The sequence below is a fragment of the Procambarus clarkii genome, chromosome 16 (genome assembly GCF_040958095.1).
Source record: "Procambarus clarkii isolate CNS0578487 chromosome 16, FALCON_Pclarkii_2.0, whole genome shotgun sequence".
In the NCBI taxonomy this organism is placed as follows: Eukaryota; Metazoa; Arthropoda; class Malacostraca; order Decapoda; family Cambaridae; genus Procambarus; species Procambarus clarkii.
Genome location: NC_091165.1, coordinates 513,183 through 526,809, shown reverse-complemented (window position 1 = coordinate 526,809; position 13,627 = coordinate 513,183).

Sequence of the window (13,627 nt, the reverse complement as noted above, 5' to 3'; positions counted from 1 at the left end):
TGCAGAGGCTCAAGTGAGGGATGCAGTTGCACAAGAGAGGGATGCAGAGGCTCTTGGAAGTGATGCAGATTCTCAAGTGAGGGATGCAGAGGCTTAAGAGAGTGATGCAAAGGCTCAAGAGAGGGATGCAGAGGCTCATGAGAGGGATGCAGGAGTTCAAGAGAGGGATGCAGAGGTTCAAGAGAGTGATTCAGAGGCTTAAGAGAGTGATGCAGAGGCTTAAGAGATTGATGCAGAGGCTTAAGAGAGGGATGCAGAGGCTTAGGAGAGTGATGCAAAGGCTCAAGATAGGGATGCAGAGGCTTAGGAGAGGGATGCAGAGGCTCAAGATAGGGATGCAGATGGCTTAGGAGAGGGATGCAGAGGCTCAAGAGAGTAATGCAGAGGCTTAAGAGGGTGATGCAGAGGCTCATGAGAGTGATGCAGAGGATTGAGGGAGGGATGCAAGGGCTCAAGAGAGTGATGCAGAGGCTCAAGAGAGTGATTCAGAGGGTTAAGAGAGTGATGCAGAGGATTAAGAGAGTGATGCAGAGGCTTAAGAAGGGGATGCAGAGGCTCAAGAGAGTGATGCAGAGGCCCAAGAGAGGGATGCAGAGGCTCAACAGAGGGATGCAGAGGCTCAAGTGAGGGATGCAGTTGCACAAGAGAGGGATGCAGAGGCTCTTAGAAGTGATGCAGATGCTCAAGAGAGGGATGCAGAGGCTTAAGAGAATGATGCAAAGGCTCAAGAGAGGGATGCAGAGGCACATGAGAGGGATGCAGTTCAGGAGAGCGATGCAGAGGTTCAAGAGAGTGATTCAGAGGCTTGCGAGAGTGATGCAGAGGCTTAATAGATTGATGCAGAGGCTTAAGAGAGGGATGCAGAGGCTCAAGCAAGGGATGCAGAGGCTCAAGAGAGGGATGCAGAGGCTCAAAAGAGGGATGCAGAGGCTCAAGAGAGGGATGCAGGGGCTCAAGAGCGGGATGCAGAGGCTTAAGTGAGGGATGCAGAGGCACAAGAGAGGGATGCAGAGGCACAAGAGAGGGATGCAGAGGCTCTTAGAAGTGATGCAGATGCTCAAGAGAGGGATGCTGAGGCTCAAGAGAGTGATACAAAGGCTGAAGAGAGTGATGCAGAGGCTGAAGAGAGTGTTGCAGAGGCTTAAGAGAGGTATGCAGAGGCTCAAGAGAGGGATGCAGAGGCTTAAGAGAGTGATCCAGAGGCTGAAGAGAGTGTTGCTGAGGCATAAGAGAGGGATACAGAGGCTAAAGAGAGTGATGCAAAGGCTCAAGAGAGTGATGCAGAGGCTTAAGAGAGAGATGCAGAGGCTCAAAAGAGAGATGTAGAGGCTCAAGAGAGAGATGCAGGGGCTCAAGAGAGTGATGCAGAGGCTCAAGAGAGGGATGCAGAGTCTGAAGAGAGAGATGTAGAGGCTTAAGAGAGTTATGCAGAGGTTCAAGAGAGTGATGCAGAGGCACAAGAGAATGATGTAGAGTCTTAAGAGAAGGATGCAGAGGCTCAAGAGAATGATGCAAGGGCTCAAGAGAGTGATGCAGAGGCTAAAGAGAGGGATGCAGAGGATCTAGAGAGTGATGCAGAGGCTTAAGAGAGGAATGCAGAGGCTGAAGAGAAAGATGCAGAGGCTTAAGAGAGGGATGCAGAGGCTCAAGAGAGTGATGGAGAGGCTCAAGAGAGTGATGCAGAGGCTCAACAGAGTGATTCAGATGCTTACGAGAGTGATGCAGAAGCTTAAGAGAGTGATGCAGAGGCTTAAGAGAGGGATGCAGAGGCTCAAGAGAGGGATGCAGAGGCTCAAGTGAGGGAAGCAGAGGCACACGAGAGGGATGAGGAGGGTCTTGAGAGTGACGCAGTTTCTCAAGAGAGGGATACAGAGGCTCAAGAAGGGGATGCAGAGGCTTAAGAGAGTGATGCAAAGGCTCAAGTGAGGGATGCAGAGGCACAAGAGAGGGATGCAGAGGCTTAAGAGATTGATGCAAAGGCTCAAGAGAGGGATGCATAGGCTCATGAGAGGGATGCAGGAGTTCAAGAGAGTGATGCAGAGGCTCAAGAGAGGGAGGCAGAGTCTCAAGTGAGGGATGAAGAGGCAAAAGAGAGGGATGCAGAGGCTCTTGGGAGTGATGCAGAGGCTCAAGAGAGGGATGCAGAGGCTCAAGAGTGATTCAGAGGTTTACGAGAGTGATGCAAAGGCTTAAGATAAAGATGCAGAGGCTTAAGAAAGTGATGCAGAGGCTCAAAAGAGGGATGCAGAGGCTTAAAAGGGTGATGCAGAAGCTCAAGAGAGTGATGCAGAGGCTCAAGAGAGGGATGCAGGGGCTCAAGAGAGTGATGCAGAGGCTCAAAAGAGTGATTCAGAGGCATACGAGAGTGATGTAGAGGCTTAAAAGAGTGATGCAGAGGCTCAGGAGAGTGATGCACAGGATCAAGAGAGGGAAGCAGAGGCTTAAGAGAGGGAGGCAGAGGCTCAAGAGAGTGATGCAGAGGATAAAGAGAGTGATGCAGATGCTCGAGAGAGTGATTCAGCGGCTTAAGAGAGTGATGCAGAGAATCAAGAGAGTGATGCAGAGGCTTGAGAGAGGGATGCAGGGGCTCAGGAGAGTGATGAAGAGGCTCAAGAGTGTGATGCAGAGGCTCAACAGAGTGATTCAGAGGCTTACGAGAGTGATGCAGAGGCTTAAGAGAGTGATGCAAAGGCTTAAGAAAGGGATGCAGAGGCTCAAGAGAGGGATGCAGAGACTCAAGATAGGGATGCAGGGGCTCAAGAGAGGGATGCAGAGGCTTAAGTGAGGGAAGCAGAGGGATAAGAGAGGGATAAAGAGGCTCTTGAGAGTGACGCAGAGGTTCAAGAGAGGGATGCAGAGGCTTAAGATAGTGATGCAAAGGATCAAGTGAGGGATGCAAAGGCTCATGAGAGGGGTGCAGGAGTTCAAGAGAGTGATGCAGAGGCTCAAGAGAGGGAAGCAGAGGCTCAAGTGAGGGATGACGAGGCACAAGAGAGGGATGCAGAGGCTCAAGAGAGTTATGCAGAGGCTTAAGAGAGTGATGCAAAGGCTCAAGTGAGGGATGCAGAGGCACAAGAGAGGGATGCAGAGGCTCTTGAGAGTGACGCAGAGGCGCAACAGAGGGATGCAGAGGCTTAAGAGAGTGATGCAGAGGCTCAAGAGAGGGATGCAGGGGCTGAAGACAGTGATGCAGAGGCTCAAGAGAGGGATGCAGAGGCTCGAGAGAGTGATTCAGCGGCTTAAGAGAGCGATGCAGAGAATCAAGAGAGTGATGCAGAGGCTAGAGAGAGTTATGCAGAGGCCTCAAGAGAGGGATTCAGAGGCTTAAGAGAGTGATGCAGAGGCTGAAGAGAGTGTTGCAGAGGTTCAAGAGAGGGATGAAGAGACTTAAGAGAGTGATGCAGAGGCTCAAGAGAGGGATACAGAGGCTCCAGAGAGTGATGCAAAGGTATAAGAGAGTGAGGCAGAGGCTTAGGAGAGGGATGCAGAGTCTCAAGAGAGTAATAAAGAGGATTAAGAGGGTGATGCAGAGGCTCAAGAGAGTGATGCAGAGGCTCAAGAGAGGGATACAGAGGCTCCAGAGAGTGATGCAAAGGTATAAGAGAGTGAGGCAGAGGCTTAGGAGAGGGATGCAGAGTCTCAAGAGAGTAATGCAGAGGATTAAGAGGGTGATGCAGAGGCTCAAGAGAGTGATGCAGAGGCTTGAGAGAGGGATGCAGGGGCTCAAGAGAGTGATGCAGAGGCTCAAGAGAGTGATTCAGAGGCTTAAGAGAGTGATGCAGAGGATTAAGAGAGTGATGCAGAGGCTTAGGAGAGGGATGCAGAGGCTCAAAAGAGGGATGCAGAGGCTTAGGAGAGTGATGCAGAGGCTCAAGATAGGGATGCAGAGACTTAGGAGAGGGATGCAGAGGCTCAAGATAGGGATGCAGAGGCTTAGGAGAGGGATGCAGAGGCTCAAGAGAGTAATGCAGAGGCTTCAGAGGGTGATGCAGAGGCTCAAGAGAGTGATGCAGAGGATAGAGGGAGGGATGCAAGGGCTCAAGAGAGTGATGCAGAGGCTCAAGAGAGTGATTCAGAGGGTTAAGAGAGTGATGCAGAGGCTTAAGACAGTGATGCAGAAGCTTAATGTAACAAACTAGGCTGTTGTAAGAATTATCCAGAGGGGTTTATCCACAAAAGAGAATGGGAAGCTGAGCCGCATGGTGACCTGACCCCCAGGGGAATTCGCGGTGGAAATAACCAACGCTTTGTTCATAGCTGCGTAAAATGAATCATCCTATAGTATTCAGTAATTTAGAGAAAATTAGCCTTTATTCATTTTGCATTAAAATTGTATTGTATAATAGTACTGGATACAATATCAAGAGTATTCTAATTATTGAGTTTAAGTCACCATCAGTGACGTCACGAATCAGATCTAACTTTTAAAGCGGAGTGACCGGCGGTCATAGGTCATCAGGGGTTGACAGGTCTAATATTTCTCAAAGTTTTAATAACCATTTTTGTGATCGGGAACAGCTCTGCCGTTAGAGGCTTGTGTAATTTATTTCAGTAAAATAATTCAACTAGTCTGGATCAATTAAGTACAACCGAGTTTAATTGTTATAACTTAAACCTTGCTAGTAACTGGGTAGAACTTTGACTAGGCGCAAGGATACAATGTTCTGTCTGGGGGAGACGAGACAAGGGAAAAATCAGTGTGGTCACGGAAGCAGCTGGGATAGAGGTCAACATCTTACCTCTCCCCAACAAGACCAGCACAACACCCAGAGCTGTGGTCGCCCAAGGTATAGTTGCTATTGTAAATTATAGGGATAGTCTTCTCATTTGCCATTCAGGTCAAGTAGGGAGTGTTAAAGTGATAGGGAGTGAACACATTTAGATTTTGTTTTAGTTTTCTTTTAATAAATTAAATTTGTTATTAATTTGCATTTTATTGTTTCCATGTGTTTTATGTGTATACTTGTCCTGGTCACGTGGTCCACACGAGGCAGAGTTGCATTGGGCGCCGATTCTAACATCGAATCGGAATTATCATTACCGTGTAATTTATTCCACACTCAAGGTCATCGTTTATAGTGGGGATCAAGCCCCTAGGTTGATTAATTAGCGTGATCGATCCAGACCTCGATCATTGCTCTTGTATTACTGGTCTGGTGGTGGCAGCAGAGGTGACTCTAGGGTTTTGTTCAGAGCTTAGGTCACGTCATACTGGGTGTAGAATCCTAAGTCGGTCAATCGTCTTAGGACCACGTGGCGTGGAGTTGGCTTTGTTAAAAGTTTTGGAGTCCCTTGGTAGAGAATAATAAGTAAGAATACGGGTAGAGGGAGTAGAGGAAGAGAAGTAAAGAGAGAGGAACCCAAACTCGTGTTACAATGGTGCACAGCGGTGGTTTCAACAATTTTGTTTGAAATTGTTGAAAGGCTCACGCGTCTAGCCGTTCGAACACGTGCGCGGATGCTAAGGAGACAGCCGCGGGCCTGGATTAGCAGTGCGCCCCACAAGTGCGTTTGAGTGGGGATTGGCGAATCTTGGGTCATGCGGGCTGATATGATTAAGGGTTAGTTAGTAAGATTAGGCTATTAAAATTAGATTTATTGAAAAGGAGACCGCTCCGAGTTGATTGGACTGGGTACCATACTCGACCCATTGCAATTAATTCAGAGGTGTTGGGAGCCGCCATACTCTCAACAGCAGTTCCTTGAGGGCTGTCGGGGGCGGATATATCTGTGGGACGCCAGTAGATAGTCCGAGGGCGTTATTAGACGACCCAAAACGCTAAGGAAAAACGTAATCCGTGAAGGGCGTTGCGGCCTCCGAGGGACGGACTAGTAAACTACCTAGCAGCGATTCAACAACTAAGTGATCGCACACTTAGTGGAGGTTGAGTCGTCCCTAGTCATAATTGTTGCTGAAAGCTGCGTGTCGCTCTGTTGGAACCTAGGTGGTGTGGCCTCTAGGCTAGGTGTGGTACGGCGAGCCGGTAGGGACAATTATAAGATTAAGTCGAGTGCCTTTTTGTATTAAGTATACTTAAATTTATAAAGTAATTTCAGTTTATTTGCGTTGTTCTAGATTGATTTTTTTCCCTTAAATTCAATCCCCGGTTAAAATTTTTCCCAAGTGTTTAGCGTTTTCTTGCATATTAGGCTAAGTGCGTACGTTAAGTTTTGTTATTCCCTGTTCTATTAGTCTAAGTCAGAGGCGTTGTTAATCCTCTGGACTTAGGGCTATATGTCGGTCACGATAGATAAGTGAAGGAGTTTAAGGGATAGTAAGTTGCGTGTAAATGTTATTTGTCCATGGAATATTTATAAGTATTTTGGGATAAGTTTTCGGCTAAGTCATTGTCGGAAAGTCGTTAACTGTAATTAATTTGTATTCGTGGGTCACGTGTATGTTCTGGGCGTCATTAGCATTCCCCAGTCGATGCGCGTGATATTTTCTAGTTGTTACCAGTAAGACGGTAGAATTGTGTTTGTAGACTTAGAATTCTGTTTTCAGTAGAAACGTAGGTGGAAAATTTTCTAAGTCCAGCTTGGGCTAGAATCTGACTTTTTGGCGGAAATTCTAATTTTCAGGTTTCGTGTATATCCTAGGGTCAGTATTACTCTCTAGTGCGCGCAAGGGACGTAATTCTGTTCGTAAAGCATTAAACAGTGATAATTACATTTTTGCCGAATTTAGTTATTTTTCGAGAAAATCGTGTTGTAATTTTGTCAGAGTCCATTTGAGGTGAAAATCTCGGATTTTGACGAAAAATCGAATTAGTGAGTGTTGAAACCGCCCGATGTGTCAGTATTGTTCTGCATACAACGTCAGTAGTAAATAATAACGTATTTATATCTGGGAACGAGAAACCCAAATTTTTGTGAATTAAAGGAGTTTTGTGATATTTGGGGTGATAGAAATTTTTTCCCTCGGAGTCAGAAAAATTGGCAGAGTCCAGCAATTGAGTAAAAACGCAGTTTTTGAGTAAAATTCAATTTTTAGTAAGCATTTATAGGTCCTGGGTGTCTATATTAATCGCTAGAGCGGTTTATTAACGTAAAACTAGTTATTTTCCTTCAGAACAAAAATTTTGATTTTTCAGCGTTTAAGCGAAAAAGCGCGGGACTTAGTTTTTTTTCAGCGCAGCTGGTCCCGCTCCATCAGTCATCAGTGGCCACGCTGCTCACTTCAAGCGCGTTTAGTAGTCGAGTACAGTAAATATTCTTTATTAACCCATCACGAGTGCTGCGCGTTAGTTGCGTTATCATTTAAATTGTTTTATATAAATTAGATTCTTTAATTTTTTAACGTAAAGGACTTAGGTTTCAGCAATAGAACTGCGGGATATTTCACGGTCAGACACGAGTGCGGGGCAGACACTCATTCATTGGATTCACTTCAGCGATTCTCTCGATAAATCGTTGTATTTCCTATTTTGGGAATTTAGTAGTTTTCTCTTAGAAAAGAGTTGTGATTTTTTTTTATTTGTGTAAGATCACGGTTGTAGTGAGTCCGGGTCGAGGGTGTACTAAAGGGTAGTTTAGAAGAGACGTGGCACACCAGGAATCACAGAAAATGTTTAACCCTGATAATGACCAGTCAGTAGGGACCAGTGGGAATGGGAGTGTAGAGGATAGAACCTCTTCCGACACCACTGGGGATCGCTCAGGTAGCGATACTATTATTGACATGAGTGGGGAGTCTTGCGAGGAGTCGTCCCATGAGTGGGGAGAGCCGTCTTGGGTTCCCCCACAAAGAACATCGACGCCATGCCAGCAGGGCAGACAGGGGGCCTCAGTTAGTATGGCAGGACGTCCCACTTCGCTCGGTAGAGAACAGCAACCCGTTCAACGGGAACATGAACAACCACACCAACAGCGGGAACTACCCAACATAACACCAATACCACAGCACCCACAACACCTAGGTACACCTCATCCGTCACTACAACAACCCCAACCCCATCCTCAGTTCCCATACCAACCCTTCCCCCAACCCCAGGCCACTCCATACCCATTCCAACCCCAGGCCACCCCATACCCATACCCATTCCAACCCCAGGCCACCCCATACCCATTCCAACCCCAGGCCACCCCATACCCATACCCATTCCAACCCCAGGCCACCCCATACCCATACCCATACCCATTCCAGCCCCAGGCCACCCCATACCCACCCCAACCTCAATCCACACCCCAGCCTGAGGTCACCCACACCATACCTCAACCCCAACCTCAATCCACACCCCAACCCGAGGCCACCCACACCATACCTCAACCCCAACCTCCACCCACACCCCAACCCGAGGCCACCCACACCATACCTCAACCCCAACCCCAGGCCGCCACAGCCTTAGACAGGCAGATGCGCACGGAGACGCCGGGCACTCAGTTGTCGCCATACGTAGAGGCGTTAAGTAAAGGCGAGGGAGCCAAGCCGAGGAACTGTGGCGCGGGTTCATCAGGCGGGAAGCAGCCCTCAGCTGCAAGTTCGAGCCACCCTGCGCGGGGTACCAACAGAGATCCGCGGAGGTGTTACTCCTGCTGGAAGCGCGGGCATATACAGAGGGATTGTGAAGTCACTCCTACGAAAGCATGAAAGCAGGCTCCTAGTGATGGTAGGCCTACTTTTGAGGTGAAAGTGGAAGGTGTGAGATTGACAGCTTTTGTTGATACAGGAAGCCAGGCAACAGTAATTAAAAAGTCAGCCTTCAGCAATTTTAAGTATGCACGTCTTCAACGTTGCGCAAAGACATTAACAGCAGTCAATGGGGAAAAGATTGAGATCGTAGGTCAAGGTACAGTTAATTTTGAGATTGATGGGGAATTGCAGCCTCACACATGTACGATCGTAGAGAACCTTGATTTTCCTGGTCACATCTTAATGGGAACTGATTTTCTGTCGCGTTTTAATTATTCCTTGTCTGCTCAAAAAGGGGCTAGGAACTGCAGGTTGCAGTTGGGACAGACTTCCTACCCTGTGGAGATGATCGACCATCCCCCGGTTGTAGCTTCAATTAAGAGGAAGCTGAAATATAATGCGCACTATCCAAAATTGATTTTTAAGTCTCTTCCAGACACAGTTAAGAGGTCATGCGCATTGCATGCATTGACTAAACAGAGTTGCCCACCACATTCTGTTAAATTTATTAAAGTAGCCGTGGGACGTCACATACAACCAGGTACCACCCTTCAGGTGGCTGGGAGATGTGATAGTTTATTAATTCCTCATCACTTAGTGGTAGTGCTCGATAAAGGGGCACTCATTCCAGTTGTCAATCTTTCACATAAGACTTTTCGCTTCAGGGCAGGTGATAGGGTATCTCAGGGAACCATGGTGGAGGACACAGAAATCTTTCACCATGAGTCAGCTGAGACGCCAGCCGTCACTGCACAATGTAGTGCACTGAATATGTTGAAAACTAAAACACCATCCAAAATACAATACGAAACGAGAAATGTTGCACAGAATGTAGAGGAGGTAGAAAAATTAATATCAGGACTTGATTTGCAACATGTTACACAGGCGGATAGGAAGGCACTGAGAGGAGTTTTACGAAAATTCCCGAAATTGTTTGCGACAGAGGATGACCAGATTGGTCTCCTTGATAAGATCGAGCACACCATTCCAACTGGTGAGCATTTGCCTGTGTACACAAGACAGTGGAGGTTGCCGGAACAGGCAAAGAACATTATCAGGGAGGAGTGCCAGAAAATGTTGAGACAGGGCGTGATAGAGCCTAGTACGTCACCATGGCTCTCTCCTGTTGTGCTTGTTCGGAAACCGGACGGTAGTTATCGTTTCTGTGTTGACTACCGGAAGGTGAACGAACTAACTAAGGGTGATGTGTATCCGTTGCCCCGAATACAGGAGATAATAGATCAATTTGGTGCTGCTAAGTATTTCTCAACTCTTGACGCAAAATCGGCGTATTGGGCGATTCCGGTGGCAGAACAGGATAGGGAAAAAACAGCATTCTCGGATGGTAGGCACACTTATCAATTCCGTAGGATGCCGTTTGGTTTGAAGACAGCGCCTTCGTCGTTTCAGAGGGCCATCAACTTCATTCTTAGTCCGGTACTGGGTAGGCATTCTTTAGCGTACCTGGATGATGTTGTGATATATTCCAGGACGTTTGAGGAACACCTACAGGACTTGACTGAGACTTTGAAGTTGTTAGATCAGGCAGGTTTCAGGCTGAATGTTCAGAAGTGCACCCTGGCGGCTCAGAAATTCAAATTTCTGGGGTTCCAGGTGTGCCCAGACGGTATCCGACCTGACCCAGATTCTTGCCGCGCCATTGCTGACATGCCTACTCCAAGGACAGCAAAGGACGTGCGTAGGTTTTTGGGGGCGGCCGGATATTTTCGTCGTCATATTGAAGGTTTCGCTGGCATTTCAGCACCCCTGACTGATCTGACAAAGAAAAATGCGAAGTTTGTGTGGAAATCAGAACATGACGAGGCCTATCGCAAACTGAAAGACCAACTAATCACGACACCGGTATTGGCTATTCCTGATTTTGAGAAAGAGTGGGAAGTGCACACTGACGCCAGCGGTATTGCTATTGGCGGGTGCTTAATTCAGCGAGACGCAGATAATTTACCCCATCCAGTAGCCTATTTCAGTAGGAAGGTCAAAGGACCTGAAGTTCGTTATTCAGCTACGGATCGGGAGGCACTGGCAGTAGTAGAATCAGTTAGGTATTTCGAGCCTTACCTATTTCAGCGGCATTTTGTAATCTACACAGACCATCGAGCGTTAACACACATATTTAAAAAGCGAACGAAATGCCCACGAATGTCACGCTGGTCTCACGAACTTTCAGCCCACTCATTCCAGATCTTGTACAAGCCTGGTCCAGCACATGTTGTGCCAGATACGCTAAGTAGAAATATAGCGGCAGTTCAAATTAATGAAAACATTGAAACCATTCCATCAGATAAAATGAGAGAATACCAGATGAACGAGCCGAGATGGAAAGAGATTATTGAGTATTTAGAGGGAGGAAAATACCCAAAAAAGAAAAAGAATTTACCTATTCATGATTTTGAGATGAAACAGGGCGTCCTGTATTATGTTAATAGCCAGAATGATAGGGCAGTATTTCAGCTAGTTATTCCGGACGCGTTGCGGTCATCAGCGTTAAAGCTTGCGCATGCTTCAAAAATTGCAGGGCATCCGGGGATCTTTAAAACGCACTTAAAAGCAAAGTCTCTATTTTATTTTCCAGGATTACTTTCTGAGGTAATCAATTTCGTGAAGTCGTGCCCTCGTTGCCAGAGGAGGAAAGGCACCCTTAAGGTACAAGCCCCACTTCAGGAATTTCCTGAAATTCGCGAACCGTTAGATCGTGTGGGGGCCGATCTGATTGATTTACACCACAGTCATTCAGGAAATAGATATGTGTTGGTACTAGTTGACCATCTGTCTAGATACACTACACTAGTTGCATTACCTCAGAAGGATTCTCGTACGGTTGCAGATGCATTCTTGCGTAGGTTCGTTACTGTATTCGGACCTCCTAAAGTTTTAGTCTCTGACCGGGGTCAAGAATTCAATGGGAATATATTTAGAGAAGTTTGTAAGATTTTAGAGACAACTTCGGCTTTTACAACGGCCTACCACCCACAAGCAAACGGAATGACGGAACGGACTAATCGTTCAGTCAAGGATATGCTTGCAATCCTTGCTGAACATGATGCAAACACCTGGGATGAACACCTACCCTATGTTCAGTTCGCCTTGAATACTGCCATCCACCAATCAATTAACACCCAACCACTTCATTTGTTTACTGGTAATTCATGCAATTTCCCGTCAGGTCTGCTTAACAGACATAATGTTGCATACGGGGAGGACTATCCTTCAGAGGTCCTTGGTAAAATGAGAAATGCATGGAATATTGCAGCTGAAGCGTCCAAGAAGGCACGGACTCGGTATGCTCATTTTTATGACAAGAAAGTGCGCCCTCTTGAGTTGAAGGAAGGAAGCCTCGTATTGAGAGTGAATGAGGCTGCGCCCGCCAATCAGAGCAGGAAACTAGCTCCGAGGTGGCGAGGACCATATAGAGTAATTAAAAGGGCGGGGCCGGTTAATCTTGTTATAAAAGGAGTGTTCGAGGACCAGGTGGAAAGGACAATTCACGTAAATAAATTGAAACATTATCATGCTAGAGAGGAATTAGAACTGCCTTCAGCGGGTCTAGTTCCTGACTCAGCAGTGCTGACTCATGGCTTCACCGACGAGTCAGAAGATGAGGATGACCCTCTGTCATCGCTCATCAGTAGTCAGGTGCAGTCTCGCCACCCTATGGTGACGAGATCTCGCGCTGTACAGTAAAGTAACTTCCTTGGTTAGTATAATTTAGTATTCATTAGATTTTCCTGTAAAGGCAATGAGATGTACTATGTCTATACTTAACTCAGGTAGCAACTTTTACCGTGCTCTGGGGTTCCACCTCCACCAAACCCAGAGTATATCTATGCTTCCGCTGTGTTGTGTCTGTCTGTTCCCAGGTATGATTGGTACACCGACCCAGTTGTTCCAGCCACACGTGAACCCTTGTCTGTAAAGACCGAGGGGGGAGGCACGTTACACAAAGCCCTCCCCCACCAGACCCAGTAACCCATACATCAGTTACTTTGGGGATGAGTGACTGTCCAAGAGTCACCCGGCCGACGCCTCACGTCACTAACGAGGTTGTCAGGGCCAGCGAGCTGTCCACATTATAGCAGTCACCGGAGGTGCCATACAACGCCGGGGTAGCTGTCTCGAGATCACCACTACCCACCTGCTGCGTCATCAAGACTGCAGTCATTCCAGCAGTGTTGGAGGAGAGGTCAAGAAATGGAAAGCACGTAGCAGTACTCAAGAATTTCGCCGGAAGATTAATGATTACGTCATCTGAAGTAACAAGAAAGCAGAAGTAAGGCGGTCACAGGTGGAAGGCACGGTTTCCCTACAGAGTACCGGGACTCGCCAATAGAAGGTCGCAAAATTGTCTCCTTTGGCCTAAAGTCGGCGGTACGAGGGTATGCACAGTTGGTGTTTACGGCCTAGTAACCTGGTGACATCAAGAAACGCCTGAGATGACGTGAGCAATGATGGAAGACGAGATTCACCTGTTCTGCAAACAAGCAACCCGCCTCTACGACCTTCTGGCACCACTCCTGCTAAGAGACACCGTTGGTACATCCAGTTCTGCTCTGCTGTGGTCATCTGCGACAAGTTTAACATCAAGACTACCGTGTGAACTGTGATTGATACGAAGGCGTGTGGACTGTCGAGAGCAAGATTAATGGCCGAAGTAACAGTATTCTACAGCTGTCACTTGGCACTCCGCTCTACTACACTCTGTCGTCATTCAGGAGTACCGGATGGGAGTACAAGAGGACCAGGTATTGATGTCTACACATGGGAAGAAGCAAGATCGACACCGTCATCGTCAGCGACTACATTCAGCATCCAGCAGCATCGATTTTTTTTTTCGATTACTCAATATGAACAATTGATACAAACAACAAAGTTGGCTCTGAACATCTGTGTAAAGAACATCTGGACACTTTTGTTTAAATGTTGAAAAACAGATTTAGAATCAATACTTTTTAAATGTTGAAAAACAGATTTAAAATA